Source organism: Triticum aestivum, chromosome 3B, assembly GCF_018294505.1.
Source record: "Triticum aestivum cultivar Chinese Spring chromosome 3B, IWGSC CS RefSeq v2.1, whole genome shotgun sequence".
In the NCBI taxonomy this organism is placed as follows: Eukaryota; Viridiplantae; Streptophyta; class Magnoliopsida; order Poales; family Poaceae; genus Triticum; species Triticum aestivum.
Window position 1 is genome coordinate 10981754 of NC_057801.1, and position 14169 is coordinate 10995922.

General features: G+C 49.1%; 1 pseudogene; it reads left to right on the forward strand.

Moving 5' to 3' along the window:
• The first annotated feature begins 1970 nt into the window (after positions 1 to 1970).
• Positions 1971 to 9234, forward strand: LOC123064298 (phosphoenolpyruvate carboxylase 4-like; annotated as a pseudogene).
• The last annotated feature ends 4935 nt before the right edge of the window (positions 9235 to 14169 follow it).

Consider the following 14169-nt stretch of genomic DNA (forward strand, 5'->3'; position numbering starts at 1 on the left):
TTAGTCCCGGTTCATTTGTGACCTATAGTCCTGGTTTGTGTCACAAACCGGGACTAAAGGGATGGTGGCAGGTTGGCGTCAGGCTGGGGCCCCATGAGCCCCTTTAGTCTCGGTTTGTGACACAAACCAGGACAATAGGTTAGACCTTTAGTCCAGGTTGGAGCCATGGTGGCTCACCTTTTAGTCCCGGTTGGTGGCTCCAACCCGGACTAAAGGGGTTCTGCAATTTTCAAACTCTACCCCCCCTATCGCCTTTTGAGTTAAAAAAAAAGATAAAAACTTCAAAAATTAAAATCCTTCGAGATGTAGTTATGTTACTACATCTACTAGTTAGGAAAATTAAAAAACATACATTTCGACATGTTTTGCAAAAAAAAGTTTTATGAAAAAGTAAAACGACCATAACTTTTGCATACGATGTAAAAAAATGTATAATATAGCAAAATGTTTAGTATGAAAAGACAGTTCCGAATTCGACCGCCATAGGCCGTTTTGGAAATTTTTAGAATCCTCAAATTCTGAAAGGAAAAAAGGTTATGCTCAAATTTCAGTTTTTTTGAATTTTGGTCAAACTATGGTCTAACTACTTATTCAAGAAATATTAGTGTTAATAAATAATAATTGTTTTTTACAATAATAGTTTCAAACTCAAACGGTGCACGTGTGACTTCATGCTCAAGCTAAACTCCTAAGGGTTAATAAGATTGACAGCTTACTATTGTCAGGAAAACAACAAGTGCAGATTTGGATACTAGGGGGAATAAAACTCGAAAGTTACGCATGCTCAGGCTGGAATAGTGAGAGGGATGGGTGACCGGCTGGGAAGTTAGACGATTTGGAATGAGTGCTCCACACTTGAGTAGTGATGAGGGGTGATTAGAGATTAAATTGTCAAATAATTCAGAAATTTGAAAATCGAAAAAAATTCAATTTTTTTTCAAAATAAATCAAAAAAATTCCTTTAGTCCTGGTTTGTGTTACCAACCGGGACTAAATTAAGGTCCCCCAGCCCCCGGTGCAGGCTCGTGCCACGTGGTGGGCCTTTGGTCCCGGCCTTCCCGGGTCATGTTGAACCGGGACTAAAGGGGGAACCTTTAGTCCCCACCCTTTAGTGCAGGAAATTAGACAATTTGGAATGAGTACTCCACACTTGAGCAGTGACGAGGGATGATTAGAGATTAGATTGTCAAATAATTCAGAAATTTGAAAATCAGAAAAAAAATTCAATTTTTTTCCAAAAAAATTCTTTACCAACCGGGACTAAAGGTCCCTCAGTCCCCAGCGCGGACTCGTGCCACGTGGTGGGCCTTTGGTCCTGGGTCGTGTTGAACCAGAACTAGGGGGCCCTTTAGTGCCGGTTGCAGAACCGAGACTAAAGGTCCTTCCGAACCTGGACTAAAGCCGGATACTGCACTAGTGGTTGCAGGACTCCGAGTTGGGGAGGGGGTCGATTCAAAGGAAGAAGACCACTCAGCAAAGACAGAGGATAAGGCCTGCTCGGATGGGCATGCGTGTCGATTGTTCAAGGCAGCCAGCGAAAACGTGGGATCAGCGGGGCGAGGACAATTGTTTTCCATCCTTATATAAAATATCATATAAATACAGAACTAAAAGCATAATACCTTGTTGGTTTTACTTGATTACAAAACAAAATATCGTTATTTTCTAGCAATATCTTTAGCAAATTTTAAACATATTAAGCAGTGCAAGATATTATCGGAAACATTATTAGTAACGACATGTCAAAAAAAGGTTACAATATACCCCTAAAAATAATTACATTAACAGAATGAAATGCACTTGGAATGAAAGCCGTACGTTTGAAAACCGAGTGCTAGTGGTGAAGAAAGAAAGAAAGAAAGAAAAAAAGCATGTGGCTTGCGCCTCTCCCTCGCATGCCGCCGTCTTCCTCTCCTCTCCGGTCTCCTCCGCCATTTCCAACACGGCCACCCTCCCCTCCCTCTCTCTCTCTCTCTCTCTCTCTCTCTCTCTCTCTCTCTCTCTCTCTCTCACGAGGAGGAAAGAACAACAAGCTAGGCAGCGGCGGCGAGGATGCCGGACACGACGGACGACGTGGCGGAGGGGATATCGTTCCAGGCGTTCGAGGACGACTGCCGCCTGCTCGGCAGCCTCCTCCACGAGGTGCTCCTCCGCGAGCTCGGCCCGGGCTTCGTCAAGCTCTTCGAGCGCATCCGCATCCTCGCCCAGGTACCCATGCATGCACGCTCGCTCCCTCATCGAACAAATGCCTCAATGCATGTTGTCGCGTGGATGGCTGAAATGCCGGGCCGATCGGCCGGCCCTGCATGATGCAGAGCGCCATGACGATGCGCGGCGCGGAGATGGAGGACACGGCGACGGTGGTGGAGCGGCAGCTGGAGGCGGAGCTGTCGGCCATGTCACTCGAGGACTCGCTCTCCCTCGCCCGCGCTTTCGCGCACCACCTCAACCTCATGGGCATCGCCGAGAGGCACCACAGGTACGTACGTACGTACCCAGCTGCACCAACACATATGCATTCTCCTGCGATTTAAAATATCTGACAAAGATAGAATTAATCTCTGTACAGACAAATTCAGAAATGCACAGGTGCTAATGCTAATAAGAACATAGCTGCAGAAATACGTACAAAATAATTTCGACATATATATGCATGTTGCAAACTCATGGTATAGTTTGTTCCTTTCTGATCGATAATCTGAAATAATATCTTCACCTAATTTGCCACACGAAAATCTACAGTGAAAGATCTAGTTTTGTGCTGAACAAATGTTTTTATCTTCCGTATACAGGGTCCGCAAATCACGTAGTGAAGTGCATCTCTCAAAATCATGTCACGATATTTTCGACAAGTTGATCAAAGGCGGCGTTCCTCCAGAACAACTCTATGACACTGTCTGCAAACAGGTGCTTGTGTTAATAATGTAGCGCACATTTCCTGGCATGGCGATCCCACCAAGCTTAGCTGATGCTTGATATTTTCTTTACCCGCTGTGCAGGGGGTTGAAATCGTTCTGACGGCGCATCCGACTCAAATAAATCGTCGAACCTTGCAATACAAGCACCTTAGAATAGCCGTCAGTTAATCTGTGATTTCTTCTTTTGATCTCACTGTTTCTTGTGTTCTAACTTCTAATGACTGATGGGACTGTGCTGCAGCATCTTTTGGAGTTCAACGGACGGCGTGATCTTAACTATGAGGATAGAGAGATGCTAATAGAAGACCTGGTATGCTTGAGAGGTTTTGATACATTTTTTTTCCATTAAAATACTCTGTTTTGCTGATCTGTCCTCAGTTCCTTCTGACTCTGATTACCATGCAGGTAAGGGAAATCACAGCATTATGGCAGACAGATGAGTTGAGGCGCCATAAACCTACACCAGTTGATGAAGCTAGGGCTGGTAATTAAGAAAATTAAGGCTTCTGGCTTTCCGGTTTGTCCATGCATGATACTATAAATGATTTCAAAAATAATTTCTTGACTCTCGCAGGCCTTCATATTGTGGAACAATCTCTCTGGAAATCAATACCACGCTATCTTCGTCGTGTCAGCAATGCTCTAAAGAAGGTTGCGACAACAATTACTCCGATTTGATGAATTTAACTTCTGTTTCACTCCCTGGAGCAATTTTAAATCTTTCTTTTTAACACTATGCATATAGCATACTGGCAAGCCTCTTCCACTAACCTGCACACCAATCAAATTTGGTTCATGGATGGGTGGCGACCGAGACGGGAATCCTAATGTCACATCAAAAGTAAGCTTACTGGTTTGATGATGCTTATTCACTAGTCTTGCTTGCGTTTAACTGTGTATATGGTCGATGTTTTTTTTCTTCCTTTTTCCTTCCGTATTAGAGGGGTTGTACTTGATTGAAACAATTGTCATTTCCATGTGCAGGTGACTCGGGATGTTTCCTTGATGGCCCGTTGGATGGCAATTGACCTGTACATCCGACAACTAGACAGTCTCAGCTTTGAGTTATCCATCAAGAAATGTAGCGATAAGCTTGCAACCTTAGCCAATGAAATCTTGCTCAAAGGTTAATTAGTTTCATGATTATCCACCCAAGTTTTCCAATCTTTGTTAATGATCAAAGACTATTACCAGAGGCTGCTTTGGTATGGCCAAATTATGGCACTGTCGGAAATGCTTAGTTAGTTTGAAGATCACGCCTCCTTGGTGTAATAGGAATAGCCAATATGTATATGTCTTACACCAATATCACCTGTAAAGCACATATTTCAGATCATATTTTTGATTTATGTTGATAATTCGAGTGGATTTCTCAGACTCAGAGTCGACATCCGAAGAGAAGAAGGCCAATCCTTGGACCAAAACAGGACCAGAAAACAACTTAAAACGACCGCCTAGGATGGGGATGCCTGCTCAGCTTCCTTCTGGTGCTGATCTTCCATCATTGACAGGTAGAACCTCTGTCATGTGATCTGCTCAACTTAAAACTTTATGTGCTGCTGCATCAGATACGATCATTTCACTTTAAGTTCACAATTTTTTGGTCTATATTAACACCTGAATTTCTTGTTCCAAAATCTATGTAAAATTTGCAGTGGCAGTTGTTAGTCGTGTCTTAGTTTATATCTTCACCCTAATTTCTAATCTAGGACTTGTATCTGATGCAGAATGCAGTGATAGAGAATCACAATTCAGAATAGTAAAACTTCCATGCAACCCGAAACATCAGGTTTGAACTATTCTTTTTTTTTACCCCGAAACGTAGAACAATTGTTCTACAGTAATTTTCATTAATAGTTTAAATATGTACAAAAGGAAAAGAAAAATAAATTACAGGCAGACTACCCAATTCCTGTTTTCTCTAACATGGGAAAAAAGTTAATCACTAAGAACTATGGTAAGAGGGAAATCATCAGGTTTGAACTATTCCAATGTCTCATATCATAGCTCGTGGGATAACATTCTGGCTTCCCCAAAGTGCATTGTTCACATCTGGTGCAATATGTATAAACATGTATGTTGGGAACTGTTATTATGAAACTAGAGAATACCCGTTGCTGCGGGAATTGGTTGATGAAAGTTTGGGTTGATAACATAAGTACCGTGGATTATGCATGTATAAACATGTATGTTGGGAACTGGTATTATATTATGAAATGTGGTGAAAACATAAGTGCCATGGATTATGGCTGCATCGCGTCACCCAGATTGAATAACCGTAGTTAGCAAGCATTAGCCTGGATGCCGGGATACACAGGTGTCATTGTAATCCTAATTTTTTTTGTCCACTAATTCTTTGCTTGTCTTCTCCAGGGAATCCAAATTCCAACAGAAAGAAGTGAGGAGAGTCACAGTCCAGTGCAGTCTCCTGGTCGTCGTCCAGCATCATCACATATGAGTCGAACTCCAAGTGGTAGTCAACTAAGGAAAATGTTGTTCACAGAATCTAAGATAGGCCGGTCAAGCTTCCGAAAGCTTCTAGAGCCAAGCCTATCAGATAAACCAGGAATTACGCCATACAGGATTGTCCTTGGTAATGTGAAAGAAAAGGTCAGAAGCAAGCTTCTTTTATTAAACTTCTTCCAAGCATAAGTGAATTTAGGATTGTTTGAGTGTCAATTTGGTCTTGTACTGATATGTTTTCAGTATTAAATCCAGCCCAACGCTAAGAAAAATATCAATGGGTGGAGATTAGTAGGGTCAAAATTGCTACTAGGTAGAGAGATACTCCCTCCGTAAACAAATATAAGAGTGTTTCAATCACTAAAGTAGTGATCTAAACGCTCTTACATTTGTTTACAGAGGGAGTACTTCCTATGTCATCTCATCTCTAGCATAAGTTCAGTCTGACTCTTATATACAAACGCACCTTTCTGCATGGTTTATGTTCAAACACTTTGAAACTTGCCTGATTGAAAATCTGACACGAGAGATGCCCGCTGCTCCTGGTGGAGAGGTTATATACTTATATACTCTCAGCTTTGATAGCAACGTACTATTTGAATCTCAATCAGAACCAGCAGTTCTTGCTAGGTGTAAACGAGACGAACACTATTTTTTTTTACAGAATTAAACGTTCATCTTTGACTACCTTTATTGTATATTTCTGTTTTCAGATGATGAAGACACGAAGACGGCTTGAGCATCTTCTTGAGGATCTACCATGTGACTCTGATCCTGCAGAATATTATGAAACACCGGATCAACTTTTAGAGCCGTTGCTCTTGTGCTACGACTCACTGGTAAGTCTTCATTAACAACTACTGCCTTCAGATCTTTGGGTTTGTCATTCTACAGTAAATATTTTTTGGGCATGCCAATGACCCTCAATATTGCATGAAAATCAATTTTGTAGAAAAAAGCGCAAACCTTTATTGCTATATCAATTCAAACTGTTAAGAAACCTATACTCTGTTATATCATTTATCACACGATCTGTCTTTTGTACTGAGTCGCAACGTGTGCTTCAATTATTTTGTGAAGCAATCATGTGGATCTAGCATTCTTGCCGATGGCCGGCTAGCCGATCTTATACGAAGGGTTGCAACCTTTGGTATGGTGCTAATGAAGCTCGACGTCCGCCAGGTATCTATTACAATTGTTATTACTGCTACTTGTGATTTCTCAGATGTAATTGTGCCTAATATGTAATATTGGCTCCCAAAAAGCATAGGTAAAATTCAGTCATGAATAAAAACTACATATTTACTGCTTCAGGAATCAGGCCGGCACACAGAAGCGCTTGACGCCATTACGTCTTACTTGGATCTTGGCGTTTATAGTGAGTGGGATGAGGAGAAGAAGCTGGATTTCTTGACTAGGGAGCTGAAAGGGAAGCGCCCTCTAGTTCCCCCATACATAGAGGTAATTTGTCGCATACATAAATCAAATATTCACATATAATTGATCGGTTACGGTGTAAATAAAGGGAGCGAAAGATAACCTTTGCCTAGTTCAGAAGATTTACATCTGTGTCTTTCCCTTCCTGTCTTTTAGGTTAATGCTGATGTGAAAGAAGTTCTGGACACCTTCCGCGTTGCTGCAGAACTCGGGAGCGACTCGCTTGGAGCATATGTGATTTCAATGGCCTCCAATGTATGATGAGACACCACTTCTGTTATCAACTAATGAAGCAAACATGAATATTCAGTTACCTTTTATCTTCTGCAATTTAAGAGTTCTGAGTCTGACTGAATCTCACCTGAACTTACCTAGTGGAGTCATATGTAGCACTCATATCCCAGATCACAAACTGTATTTGGTTGGCACCAGTTCTGATTTGCAGGTGTTTGTACTTCCTTTCAGGCCAGTGATGTCCTCGCTGTCGAGTTGTTGCAGAAGGACGCAAGGCTAACAGTTAGTGGGGATCTCGGAAGGGAATGTCCCGGTGGAACGTAAGCATGATTACCTATGCATGATATAAGTTCTAAATTTCACATGAATTTCTTGTCATGTTCCAATCCACAGCTCTATGATCAAATCAACTGATGAACCTGAAAGCATCTCTATGAGTGATCAATTTAACAGTAAACCTAGAACCTGAAATCAGCTGACTACAACCCTACCAATTGGTTACATTAGCAGAGAGGCTGATTGAAGGAAAGAATAAATATTTAAAATCAATGTCTGTTCTTTGGTGAACACGCAGGTTAAGAGTTGTTCCCTTGTTCGAGACGGTGAAGGATCTTCGAGAAGCCGGTTCGGCGATCAGGAAGTTGCTGGCCATTGACTGGTACAGGGAGCATATCATCAAGAACCACAACGGCCACCAAGAGGTAGAAATAGAATGCTTCTATTGGCTGGCGTTAATCTTCATCTCGGCCAATTATCTGAACAATGTTGCTACATCTCAGTCGACTAAGACTTGGTTATGTCTCAGTCGATGTTATATTCATGAGATCTTACATTAAGATCCATGCAAATCTTTTTCTTCAGTTTTTCTTTTATATTTCTTATTATTACATTCTATGCCACTTGAGACGTGGTTTTATCTAAAACAGTACTCTGTCTGAATGTTGCAGGTCATGGTGGGCTACTCTGATTCTGGCAAGGACGCCGGCCGTTTCACGGCGGCGTGGGAGCTGTACAAGGCGCAGGAGGACGTGGTGGCGGCGTGCAACGAGCACGGCATCAAGGTGACGCTCTTCCACGGCCGCGGCGGGAGCATCGGGCGCGGCGGTGGGCCGACGTACCTGGCCATCCAGTCGCAGCCCCCCGGGTCGGTGATGGGGACGCTGCGGTCGACGGAGCAGGGCGAGATGGTCCAGGCCAAGTTCGGGCTGCCGCAGACGGCAGTGCGGCAGCTGGAGATCTACACGACGGCGGTGCTGCTGGCCACCCTGCGGCCACCGCAGCCGCCGCGGGACCCCAACTGGCGGCACGTCATGGAGGAGATCTCCCGCGCAAGCTGCGCGCACTACCGGCGCACCGTGTACGAGGACCCGGCCTTCGTCACCTACTTCCAGGAGGCGACGCCGCAGGCGGAGCTGGGCTACCTCAACATCGGCAGCCGCCCCGCCAAAGCGCAAGGCGGCGATCACGGCCGCCGGCGGCATCGCCAGCCTGCGCGCCATCCCGTGGGTGTTCGCGTGGACGCAGACGCGGCTGGCGCTGCCGGCGTGGCTGGGCGTCGGCACGGGGCTCCAGGACGCGCGCGACAAGGGCCGCACCGAGGACCTCCGGGCCATGTACGAGGAGTGGCCCTTCTTCCAGTCCACGCTCGACCTCATCGAGATGGTGGTGGCCAAGGCCGACGCGCCCATGGCCAAGCACTACGACGACGTGCTCGTGCTGTCGCCGGAGCGGCGCGCGCTCGGGGAGGAGCTGCGGCGGGAGCTGGCCAGGGCGGGGAGCTGCGTGCTGGCCGTCAGCGGGCACACCAAGCTGTCGGCCAACAACCGGAGCCTGCGGCGGCTCATCGAGAGCCGCCTGCCCTACCTCAACCCCATGAACATGCTGCAGGTGGAGGTGCTGCGCCGGCTGCGCCGAGACGATGACAACCACAAGCTCCGCGACGTGCTGCTCATCACCATCAACGGCATCGCCGCAGGGATGCGCAACACCGGCTGATCTGATCCATCCCGGTGGAGACCTCTCTTTTTTGGCACAGGAATCAAACTCTCTAGCTTGCTTGTACTAGGAATCTACACTAGTATTTTATGAACACAAAATCTTGCTAAGTACATTCTGATGATGGACGAGGAGATGTATAGGCGTTCGTTGCCTCCAATGTGTTGTCAAAATACAGTGCATTTGTAAAGCCATATACGTACTACTTTGTAAACTTTGATCAAGTATATATATAGGAAAAAGTATAACTATATTTACATTATCAAATCAATATCAGTTAGAGACAAAAGTGCACCCCAAACATAGGGGAGACTAGAACCCCCTATGCCTCGAAATTCTTGTTGTAGCTACATCCAAACTTGCTGGAGATACATATCCAAACTTGTTGTTTAATTCGAAATTCTTGCTGTAGCTACATCCAAACTGTTGCCATTGTGTCACCGTAGGTCACGCCGACGATGGACAACATTGAGGAATGAGTAAATGGCGCTGGCGGTCTTAGAACTTGCGCTGCGGGTGCACTAAAGTCACACTACTTGCAAACTGGAAAAACCCGTCACAGAACTTGCGTTGCGGGTGCATTTAAGTCACAGAGGCAAGCTAAACCGGTCGGACGCCCGGTTTTCTCTGTTTTGCGGCATCGTTTTCTTGCACAAAGACCCCTGGATCCTCAGCTAATGTTGCATAGCCCCCTCTCCTCTGTTCTCTATCTGTTCGTGTTCTTTGCCGATGGGAGAGGAAACAGGCGGCGCTGCTGGCGCGTCGAGCTCGTCGACGGCAAGTCAGCCATCGCCGACGATGGTGAATCCGACGATGGAGTCCCTAGAGCGGAGAGGCAGATGTAGTGCGGTGCGGGCAGCCGACCTCGTCTTTGTAGAGCCGCATGCAGTCCTGCCCAGGGTGGTGGGTTGTTGTGGTGGTGGTCGAGGAGGACGCGTGTAGTGGTTGGGTCAGTGTCGGCGGCTTGGAGGAGGAGGCAGGCGGCGGCAGGTGCGGATGGGATGCGGCCGACTTACGCGTGAAGGTGTAGGCGGCCTCGTAGGGGACGATGGAGAGGACACGCGTGCTGCCATAGAGCGTGGCGACCATGGCGGGCGGGCGCAGGTGGGGCACCAAGGCTCTGGTGTACTGGGGGAGAGAGCGACGATCGAGAGGTTATCCTCGTGGCTGGCGGTGACTAGCTCCAGGACGAACAGGCGGAGCTGGACCGACATTGCAGTTGTCCGGGGCGATAAGAGCAGCAAGGATGTGCCGGAGTACGTGGTGGTGCCGAAGGAGATGTTAGCCCCAGTCCAGAGAAGTCAACGTGCTTCTTCGAGAGCCTCTCCTCGTCCAAGCAGACGTGCTCCTCTGGGTTTGGCGAGTGCGCGGAAGAAGGTGGATGCGCCGGAGTGGACCACACACAAGGTGCTCGATGAAAAGCTGAAGCCTCTAACCTGAGTTCTGTATGGAATATGTAAGTTGCAAACTTGCAATGGTACATCATCGATGTCAGTAGTGGCTGACAGCTAATACAAATTGAATATGCTTGCTCGAGTTCATGATCTTCTAGGAAGGACGTGCTATTGTGCCGTGCTGCTGTGCCGTGCTACCGTGTGCCACCGCTGGCGCCATCCGTGCACGCGAAGGAGAAGAAGGTACCAGGAATCGAAGAGGCTCAAGTCGGACGCTGCCACCCCCACCTTGCCATGGCGTGAGGGTTCGTTCGAGACACCCGGTGAGGCATGCTCTCGTCTGCAGCAGCGCATAGTCCTCGCGTACCTGGTTCTCGAGGTGAGCCGCATGTGAGGCAGCCTTTTCTCGGCATGTCGTACGCGAGCCGGCAGGTAGGACGATGGTTGCTGCCACTGCTGGTTGTGGCGTCACGTAGCACCGACCGGCAGCGACGAGGTGCACAAGCCACTGCAGCGGGGATGGGATGGCTCACAGCACCGTGAAAGGGAACCAAGGCGTGGAGCTGGGCGGCTGGCTTGGCTCAGGGCGGTGCGGGAGATCGTGGTGGCCGAGCTCGTGTGCGTCATGGCAGCGGTGCCCAGAGCTCAGTTGCTGGAGGCTGGAGCAGCATGGCAGAGCAACAACACGTAGCTGCAGGGCAGCGGCAACTGTTCGTAGCTGCAGGAGAGCTGGACGCGCGGCTGTCTTCAAGGCGACTAACGACGGGCGCAGTGACATGCGGTGCGCCCTTCGGTTACTCGGTGGACGCATTGGAAAATAGGAAGAGGTGCTCCTGCTAGCCACGGCGGCGCTGCCACTCTCCATCATCTCCTCGGTGATTATCATCATCTAGCGGTTTTGCAATACGGCCCTCCAACTAAATCAGTACGGACTTTTCTGTAAAAATACCATTCCCCGGAAGTGACACGTGCGCTGCGCATGACCGCAAAACAGAGAAAACTGGGCGTCCGACCGGTTCAGCTCCCCTCTATGACTTGAATGCACCGCAACGCAAGTTCTGTGACGGGTTTTTCCGGTTTGCAAGTAGTGTGACTTAAGTGCACCCGCAGCGCAAGTTCTAAGACCGTCAGCGCCATCTACTCTTGAGGAATTAAACAACAGAAGTACCAACAAGAACCAAACCTCACTTAATTGCCGCAATAGTAGATCGCCACAGCCGGTTGTGTCGACATAGGTGCACTTGAAGCTCAGGCCATCCGGCGATTGTATTCCTGTTAAGGAATTCTACAAAACTCAACACGAAAACGCAGAGAGAGAAAAAAAAGCTTGCGTGGCATCCGAGGCGAGGCAATAGAAGCTGCGCTGCACTGCTGCGAGGATCCATCATGCGTTGGAGAGGAGAGTCACAGCTTCATATTCGTGTCGACATAATCTATCTGTTTGAGATTGCTTTTACCACGGCAGTGTGGATCTCAGCCGTCCGATGGGAGGCTGCGTCCTTGGGAGACGAGATAGATGTATGTCGTTAGGCAGCATTAGCAGGGGCGGCTCGGCAGGAATCCGAGTCCTTTCTCTATCTAGCGATGGCTTTGGCAGTGGGAGACAAAACACATCGTAAATAAACTATGAGAGAGGTGGCATGCGCTTGAAAAGAAGGCAAATTTTAATATGCTTCCTCTTACCTTCTCTTTTTACATGTGAGGTAAGAAGGTAAGTCTTAATCAGACCATTAATTAATGAGATCAACGGCACAGATCTATTATATACTCTTACTTCTGGTGTGAAAAAGAGAGGGTAAGAGGGAGCATGTTAAAACTGCTTTGAAAATAAAGGAGTACGGTCCTGTATTGTGTTTGATCTGTTGCATGTGCAATATGTGACCTAGGATGAGAGTGTGAGGCTGAGATGGACCTTTGTTCGAATTTGAACCTACAACATTGCATGTGCAATATGCAGGTTGTTGTTTATCTTCGTTTTGCATAAACTATGAGACTGGGATGAGATTTGGGAATGGAGGGGAAGGGGGTCACTGACCTTATTTTCGATTCACGTGAGCATAGGGAGGCATAATGCAGAGATGTGGGGGCATAGTCATCCACTGTACGCCCAGAGTCAAACCCGTATTACCGAAAAAGGGTTTCCCCCCGCTTTATAAATAAAGCACCAACACTTACATCCAAGTAACCGATACAAACGCACGCCACACAACCCAAGGCAAGAAACAAGAATGCCGGGCACCGACACACAACTTCAACGACTACCACAAGATGAGAGATCGTCCGGGAAGAAGTGCAATGGACCACGCCGGACCGAGGGTTCCAAGACGATGCCTCCAAGAAGGGCACGACCACGGGCCGTCGCCATCGTCCGATCCAAAGATCAGGTTTTCACCCGGAACACGACGGGAGGAGTGAGAGCACCACGACGGAGCCTACAGAGAGGAACACGACATCCGTGGACGCCGCCACCATCGACCCGTGTACGGATAGGTAAGTGATGAACCCCGGTGCTCCACCCTTCCGCTGCATCCCCGGTCGGCTAACCACCTGCAACCATGCCACCCAAGCGGCCGTGGTTGCACGCCCGCATCCGAGTCGCGGAGTCCGCCTACGACCGACGTGACTCCCACCGCCAGGGCCGCCGCCCCGCCACCGGACCACCTCGAGAAGCCCCAAAGGTCACGTCTTGGACAAGATCCATGAGCCCAACCACCTCAGAACCGCCGGCGACCACAGCCTCAAGGGGAACCGAGCCCAGATGGCCGGGGGAAGGAGGAGGAGGAGGAGCCCCCGAGGCCGAATGCCCAAATCCGCAAGAGAGCGCCGGCCACCGCCCGCTGCCGAGGAGGAGGGCGCACGGAACCGCCGAGCTGCATCCATGAGAGGCCACCGGGGAGGCCTTCCCGCGCCGAGCACCGCCGTCCAGCCGCAGGGGCCCGGCTGGACAAGGGCCGCCCACCTCCACAGCTGCCGCGCCGCCCCGCCACCTGAGATCCACGGCGAGAAGGGCCGCCCGCGACCCGGTCGCCCGTGACCCGCAGCGCCAGACGAGGCGCCGAGGCGCTGCTGCGAAGCAGCCGTCGCCGCCACCACCCGCCGGCCTGCACCACCACCATGCCGCCTGTCGCCCGACGCCACGCCGCCGTTGCTGGCCTACTCCAGAGCGCCGCCGCACCGCTACGCCCGGCATGAGCACAGCATCCCCACCGGCGAGATCCGGCCCGCGCCGCACCCCCCCCCCCCCGTGCAAGGAGACGAGATGGCCCCGCCGCCGCCGGCGACGACCGGGCTTCGCCCGCTCGTGCCCCTTGGCGGCGGCGAGGGAGGAGAGAGAGAAGGGGAGGGTGGCGGCGGCGGCGCTAGGGTTGCCCCCCGGACGCCCGCGGGAGCGTCGCGGGAGGGGAGGGGGTCAAACCCGTATTACAATAGATGCAGTGAAAAATACGCACATATCTTAGGCAAACTGGCTGACGATGACATAGCCGACTGCAACCTTCGTCTACAGCCGGGTGTCTGGTGGTCGACAGTCGGGTGGCCTGGTATATGCCTACCGGGACTTAGTGCGGTCTCATGCCACCCTCCTTTTCTCTGATGGGCCGATGATCGAGCCCTTGGCCCATTGCTTTCTGGATCATATCTTATACGAGAGTTGGGTCTCCGATGAGCCAATCGTATACTTGGACCTACCCCGTAATTGTAACCCTGGCATTGAAAAATGATATAAATTA